Genomic DNA, 8,398 nt, shown 5'->3' with positions numbered 1-8,398 from the left:
AAAGTAGAATAGAGAGAGGGGGGGGGGGGGGAGTATGCAATTTCCGCCAGGGTTTCTTCCAAAGAAATGAGTGTCCTCAAATGTGAACCAGGAGACTCCTTAAATAGTTGAAGGATTTAGGGTTTAGGGGAAACCCTAGTTATCCTTTGCTTAGGGCCTAAGCAAAACCCAGTGGCCTTATCTTGGACCCCTTGGATGAATTCTCTAGGGTTTCCCCTAGGGTTTTCGTCCACCTCCTTCCAAGGGGGTTTTGGATCCTTCCATTCAACTATCAGTTAATTGCAAACTAGTCCCTGTACTTTATAATTAATTCTTTTAACCCCAAAATTAATTCTAATTAATTTCTAGCTAACAATTAATTAAACATAATGATTTCTTATTAATATATTAATCTTTTTACATATTAATAAATTCATTTATATTAATTTATTAATCTCATAATAAATTAATATCTCTCCTTTCATAATTTCCTTGTTCGGTTGCTAGGTTTGAGGGCAACCCAAAAGGACTCTGCTGCTATCAATTCAAGTACATACCAATTATAGTTATAAGCTTAGACACCTAATCCAACAGTCTCCCACTTGGATAAGTCTATAACTATAATTGCTAGTATGCCTTCTAAATTGAACCAACAAATTGTAGCTTCCAAAAAGCTGTTGCCGAACTCTGACCCAGTCAGTTACGTGTCCTAAGATAAGTGATCATATAATCCTTCGTTCTACTAGATATCCCTAGACAAAAGACATGGAATGAAATCAATCTCTTTGTACAGAATCTATGTTTCCCGATTCCTGATTTGTGATGATGTAGGACTTCTAATTGAACACATCAATTTAGTCATGGCTGGGCCTAGCACATAAGTCAACACCAAATCTGATGGGTTTTGTACATAAGAACATTCCTATATGCGCATACAAACCCTAATGCTTGGATCTAGGTTTCTCTAATTAAACATGCATTGAATCCAAGACTCCTAATGGCTAATTAGGTATAAGAACAACACAAAATTAGAGTTAGAATCATACCTTGAAACACTTGTTTAATCTTCTTGTTCTTGGAGCTTTAGAGTCACAATTGTCACTCCTCTAATGGCTTAAAAACACCAACTAGCAAAGAGAATGATTTGAGAGAGAGAGGAGAGAGAAGGAAATCGGCCAGGGTATCCTTGCTGTAGAGGAGGTGTCGATTTCCTATCCCAAGGGGTCTAATTATACTTGTAAGGCTCCTAGGGTTTCACCCTTAAACCCTAATTGGATAACTTAGACTCTAAGTAATCCCAATCCTTTCCATAGATAAGACATGGACGATTTTATGGCTATCCTTAGCCCTAGAAATCGTCCACCCTTTATCTTATAAGGATTTACAGCCTAAAGTGTAACTATCAAACAATTGACAGTTTATACCCTCTTATTTAATTAATCTCTTTAAGTCACCAAATTAATACTAATTAATCTTTGACTTATATTAATCAAATAACAATATTATTATTCATTATATTATTCTCATAATATATTAATAATATCTATTCTCTCAAAATAAATCATCCTACCAAGTTGCTATGGTGAAGGCAACCCCAAAGGACCATGCACAATCGGGTCAAATACTTGCCTAATATAGTTGCAGCCTTAGACACTATTCCAACAGTCTCCCACTTGGATAAGTCTAGCAACTATATGCACAGGTACAATCCGATTTGCAATCGTAGCTCTCAAAGCCGCTGTCAAACTCTGATCAATCTTGTCCTTCAGATAAGGGATCGTACAGTCCTCTGTTAGATATCATGCTGACAATTCTATGGAATGATTAGTCTAGCATTTGGTTTCTCGATCTCCGATTTATTTGACATAGAACTTAATCGAACACATCAATTCAGTTCTGACCGGGCCCGACACATAAGTCAAATCAAATCATCGAGCGAACGAGATATCACTTTTTCCTTCTTAGGATAAAAGTTACAGATAAACTTCGACTTATATGCATTTACTTATTCATTAACCAACTATACACAATAATGCGTTTTATAACATTGAGTTACCAATGCGTTTTCGCATTATCAATGTACAATCAATTAGCAAATAACAAACCATATATCTAGGTTTTAAGACTATATGATATTATCGTCTTGCGATCACCCTTTTTATCACATTCCATAAGGTGATTCCAGCAAGTGCGGGTTTGTTCCAATGCTCAAAACTAGTTCATAAGCACTCATGAATGTTGCAACAATCTTTTGCTATGTCTAATACCATTTAGACACTCTACAAACCTATTCACGACAATCTTCATTCATATCTACTTCCGACATATGAACGACTGTGGACAATTTGAACAATTCGATTATTCTTAATAAACTCAATTATTCTGGAAGTCAAAACATGCAAAGTGAAACAATAGTTAAACAATTAACATAAGACAGTAACATTACTTATAAATAAAACTCCTTTATTTAATCATCAAATGTTAATTACATTTATCTATTATACGTTTCTAATATTATCTAATCTATGCTAATATCATCCTTCAGCCCAATACTCCTAGCATGCTGCAAATGCTTAACCCTACTCAGTCCCTTCGTAAGCGGATCTGTTGGGTTATCTTCTGATGATATTCTCTTCACCACGAGTTCTCCTTCTTCTACACGATGTCTAATAAAGTGATATTTTCTGTCGATATGTCGTGATCTACCATGATCTCTTGGTTCCTTGGTCAAGGCAACTGCTCCTTCATTATCACAGAAAATCTCCATGGGCTCCTTTATGGCAGGTACAACTCCAAGATCACTAATGAAGTTCTTCAGCCATATTGCCTCCTTCGACGCTTCGCTCGCTGCAATGTACTCTGATTCGCACGTTGAATCAGCTACGATTTCCTGCTTGGAACTTTTCCAAGTTACTGCTCCTCCATTCAGGGTAAAGACCCAGCCCGAATGCGAACGGTAGTTGTCCCTGTCGGTCTGAAAGCTGGCGTGACTATACCCTCGCACCTCCAAGTCATCACTCCCTCCAAGGACTAAGAACCATTCCTTCGTCCTCTGAAGGTACTTATGGATATTCTTCACCACAATCCAATGGGCTCTGCCAGGGTTCCCTTGATATCTACTAACCATGCTCAAAGCAAAGGCTACATCAGGGCAAGTACAAGTCATAGCGTACATGATTGAGCCAACTGCGGAAGCGTATGGAACTCGGCTCATTTCAGCTATCTCAGCTTCGGTACTCAGACTTTGAGTCTTACTCAACTTGGCATTACTTTGTATCGGTAATTCTCCCTCTTCGAGTTTTCTATACTAAAACATTTTAGTACCTTCTCTAAGTAAGTGTTCTGACTAAGTCCTATTAGTCTCTTACTTCTTTCTCTTACTATCCTTATTCCCAAAATATAGGAAGCCTCTCCGAGGTCCTTCATAGCGAAGCACTTCCCGATCCAGGACTTAACCTCCTGCAGAGTCGGGACGTTGTTTCCTATGAGTAATATGTCATCGACATATAGAACGAGGAAGCTTACTACACTCCCACTGGCTTTGACATATACACACGATTCATCTTCGCTTCGTACAAATCCAAACTCTTTGACTTTATCATCGAAGCAAAGATTCCATCTGCGAGACGCTTGCTTTAGTCCATAAATGGACTTCTCAAGCTTACACACTCTATTCGGATGCTTCGGATCCACAAACCCCTCTGGCTGAGCCATGTAAACATCCTCAGCCAACTTCCCGTTAAGGAAAGCGGTCTTGACATCCATTACCAAATCTCATAATCATGAAATGCGGCAATAGCTAGCATCACTCTAATATATTTTATCTTCGCAACTGGTGAGAAGGTCTCTTCATAGTCAACTCCGGGAGTTTGAGTAAAGCCCTTCGCAACCAATCGCTCTTTAAACGTGTGTACCTTTCCATCCACATCGGTCTTCTTCTTGAAGATCCATTTGCACCCAACGGTCTTACGTCCAGGCACATTATCAACCAAATTCCAAACTTGGTTATCATACATGGATTGGATCTCGCTATCCATTGTCTCTTTCCACTTTGCAGACTCCGGGCCTGCCATGGCTTCCTTATAGCTATTAGGTTCATCAAGGTCTATTAGTGTACTATCACTAATATATGTGTCCCCTTCGGTATTGATATGAAAACCATACAACTGGGGTTGAACTCTAACTTTTTCGGAACGTCTAAGAGGTAATGATACGTCAATCGGTTCAACCGGAGTTTCCTCCTCGGGTTGAGCGCCAGCGGTGGAGGTTCCTTCATCTATCGACTCTTGAATCTCTTCAAGACCGATTTGCCTCCCACTGTCTCCTTGGCTAATGAGTTCTCGCTCTCGAAAAACTCCTCTCCTCGCAACAAAGACAACATTGTCCTTCGGTCTATAGAAGAGATATCCAAAGGATTTCTACGGGTAGCCGATGAAAATACATCGCTCACTATGAGGTTAGAGCTTGTAGTGAGTATCTCGTCTTACGAAAGCCTCGCAACCCCAAACCTTGATATGTGCTAACGAAGGAGCTTTCCTCGTCTACATTTCGTGAGGTGTTTTGGCAACCTTCTTAGTAGGGACTCGGTTAAGGATATGGGCGGCGGTCTCTAAGTCATACCCCCAAAAAGAGATAGATAGCGAAGCACGACTCATCATAGAGCGAACCATGTCCAACAAGGTTCGATTACGCCTTTCTGCCACACCATTCAATTGCGGTGTCCTAGCTGGCGTCAATTGTGAAACTATTCCACACTCCTTGAGATAATCGTGGAATTCAAGACTTAGGTACTCTCCTCCTCGATTGGATCGAAGCATCTTGATCTTCCTGCCCAATTGATTCTCCACTTCATTTTTGAACTCTTTGAACTTTTCAAAAGTTTCTGACTTTTTCTTGATTAAGTAGATATACCCATATCTACTATAGTCATCGGTAAAAGTCACGTAGAAGCGGTTTCCATCCTTCGTGGTAGATCTAAACGGTCCACACACATCGGTATGTATGAGGTCCAATAGACCCTCACCCCTTTCGCACGTACCAGCGAAGGGTGACTTAGTCATCTTTCCAAGTAAACAAGACTCGCATGTGTCATCTTTCCTAAGGTCGAATGACTCAAACACTCCATCCTTTTAGAGTTGGGCTATGCGTCTCTTGTTGACATGACTATGCCATAAGGATGCCTTATCCATACTATTGGAAGAATCCATGCATAAAACATCATTTCCTAAGTTATCAACAATCATAACAGTTTCATAAATTCCATTACATGGTATAGCTTCAAAGTAAAAGACACCATTCAAATAAGTTAAAATAGAACCCTTCTCATTATTAAAATAAAATCTAAAACCTTGTCTAAACAAACCATGAAATGAAATGATGTTTCTAGCCATTTCTGGCGAATAACAACAATTGTACAAATCTAAAGATAAGCTATTCCTAAGCACTAAAGAATACACTCCAATATTGGTCACAGGCGACGATCTTCTGTTTCCCATGATTAGATTTATTCTTCCATGCTCCACGTCTCTACTTCTTCTTAGTCCCTACACATTAGAACAAATGTGGTAATCACAACCGGTATCAAGAACCCAAGAAGTATCATGAGATGAATCGTTAGATTTAATTGTGTATATACCTGCGAAAGATGGCTTGATCTTTCCTTCCTTGATGGCTTGCAGGTACTCCGGGCAGCTTCTCTTCCAATGTCCTATCTTGTGGCAGTGGTGGCACTCTGCCTCCTTCGGGTTAGGGCATGGCTTAGCGGGATCAACTTTGGTCCCACTAGAAGAGGCACCATCTCGGGCTTTCACCTTATGATAGTTCTTTGATGAAGCCTTCCTCTTCTTTCCCTTTCCTTGTCCAATTGCCAAGATAGGAGTGGCGGGCAGATTGGGAGTTGGTGCAATAGATTTCTCCTTGAAGTTGCTCTCAGTGACCCTCAAGAGACCTTGGAGTTTGATTAGGGTGACCTCTTCTTTGTTCATGTGATAGGTCATCCTAAATTGATTGTAGCTTGGAGGCAAAGAGTGAAGCACCATGTCGATCGCCAAGTCTTCCCCAAATTCAACGGTTAACTTGCGAAGGCGGTCGACATACCTTTGCATCTTTTGCAGGTGCACGGTAAGAGACTCTCCATGACCCATCTTAGCGGAAATCATGTTAGTGAAAATCTCATAACGCTATTGTCTCGCGTTTTGATGGTATCTCTCCAATAAGTCTTGGTGCATTTCATATGGATACATGTCCTCGTAGGACTTTTGGAATTCGGGGTTCATAGTCGCGATCATGATGCAATGTACTTTCGTTGCATCACGCTCATGAGTTTCGAAAGCGGTCATTTCAGCGGGAGTAGCAATTTCGGGGTTGATTTTCTCGAGCTTCTCATCGAGGACATACTCCTTATCCTCATAGCGAGCAATTGTGCGAATGTATCTTATCCATTCGCTTAAGTTCGTTCCATCAAAGGTGACCTTTTGACAAAGGCTCATCAAAGTGAATGAACTTGCAGCAGCGTTGTTAGCGTACGACATCTACAATAGAAAGGACAAAGATTGATTAGAATGTGAATCCCCAATTATCACCCAATAAGAAAAATTAGGGCTAGGATCCAACAACAATATTTACACATTAGAAAAGGGATGCCGTGATCTAATATGCAAACAATTTGAAGGTAAGTGAATGACGATTCACTAATTCTCCACCATGAAAAACATAACTTTAAGTCCTAAATGTATTGAGAATTCCTAGGTTCGGATGAGATTCATTGAAACTTTTCAATGGCATGTTTAAATCTCGATATGCCCCTCTTGTTTGTGACTGGGATACCGAGGATCACAAAGCGGGTGTGAATTACCATGCAAATTCACATGGTGCCTTCATTGTAACGATCACATATTCGATGTGCCGGTAAACCACACACGCTCCATCGAACTATGATAAACAATGAATCACCCTTTGCCACATTCGCTTAGAACCAATTAGTGTGTCCGTAAACCACACACGCTCCACTAACTTCTTAGCAAGGTGCAAAGTGTAATTTCATGGGATTGCATCAATTCACTTTTCCTAAAGTAACTAAGATTGGGAAATTTTAAGAAAACATGTAGTTACTTTGTATTTAATATTATACTTTTAATGAGAGGATGAGGTTGCCATATCCTACCCGTTCGGCTAACGACCTCCACCGATCAAGCAAGCGGTGGGTGTGAGTGTACACCCATTAAGCGCCATTTTATAGGCCGCAACCTTATACCCACCTTATAGACCGACTTCGTGAATGAGGCCTACTAATGGTAAGACTAGCATTTAAGTTATACATATATAGATATTAATCTTGTAATATTATATTAGTATAGGGTTGGATTTTAAACTTGTAAAATTCTAGGGTTTGAAATATAAATTGTCTAAATTAAACTTTTAATCACAAAATATAAATTTCAAAACTTGAGGGCAAGTTTTTAAACATTTAAAACATAAAGGATCAAATAACAAATAATTCAAATTAACAATTAATCACATAATTATCCATATTTGATTTCTGAGTAAATTACACGAATGGTCCTATGGTTTGGGGTAATTTGCATGCTTGGTCCTTAACTTATTTTTTTAACTTGGAAGGTCCCTATGGTTTGTTTTTGTTACGCTTTTGGTCCCTACTTTTTATTTTTGTTACGCGTTTGGTCCTTATCTTATCTAAAAAGACTATTATTTAAAGAGGAAAAAATGATATGGTAGGTGAGGTAAGGTGAAGGGGTGAGATTAGGGGTGTGTTTATTTAGATAAATTAAAAAAATCAAGGGCATAATAGTCTTTTTAGGTAAGATAGGGACCAACCGCGTAACAAAAACAAACAGTAGGGACCTTCTGAGTTAAAAAAACAAGTTAGGGACCAAACACGTAAATTACCCTAAACCATAGGGACCATTTGTGTAATTTACTCTTGATTTCTTGAAAAACAATTACCAATTTAATCAAAATAATTAATAATTATCATATAAGGAAATTAAATATTTTATTAATTGATAAATATCTTCAATTAGATCAAAAATATAGTCATCTATATCATAAAATCGGATTTGGGTTGATCTAATATGATTAAGGTAAGTTTCCATAAGATAAATATGAAAAAATCTTGTTTTTGGCTCTTCCTGACGCTCGGACTCGCCGAGTACCCAAACTGGACTCGCCGAGTCAGGCTAACTCGCCGAGTCCACTATGGGACTCGCCGAGTCCATGACTCAGAAACACAAAATTCGAATTTTGCAGTTAGTATTCAAACAATTCAACATCAATTTAATAGAAACCAATCTAGGCTCTGATACCACTGATGGGTTTTGTACATAAGAACATTCCTACGTGTGCATACAAACCCTAATGCTTGGATCTAGGTTTCTCTAATTAAACATGCATTGAATCCAAG

The sequence above is a fragment of the Lactuca saligna genome, chromosome 4 (assembly GCF_052625555.1).
Source record: "Lactuca saligna cultivar CGN05327 chromosome 4, ASM5262555v1, whole genome shotgun sequence".
NCBI classification, from domain to species: domain Eukaryota; kingdom Viridiplantae; phylum Streptophyta; class Magnoliopsida; order Asterales; family Asteraceae; genus Lactuca; species Lactuca saligna.
The sequence above is the reverse complement of the archived record's forward strand: the minus strand, read 5'-3'. Positions refer to the sequence as shown.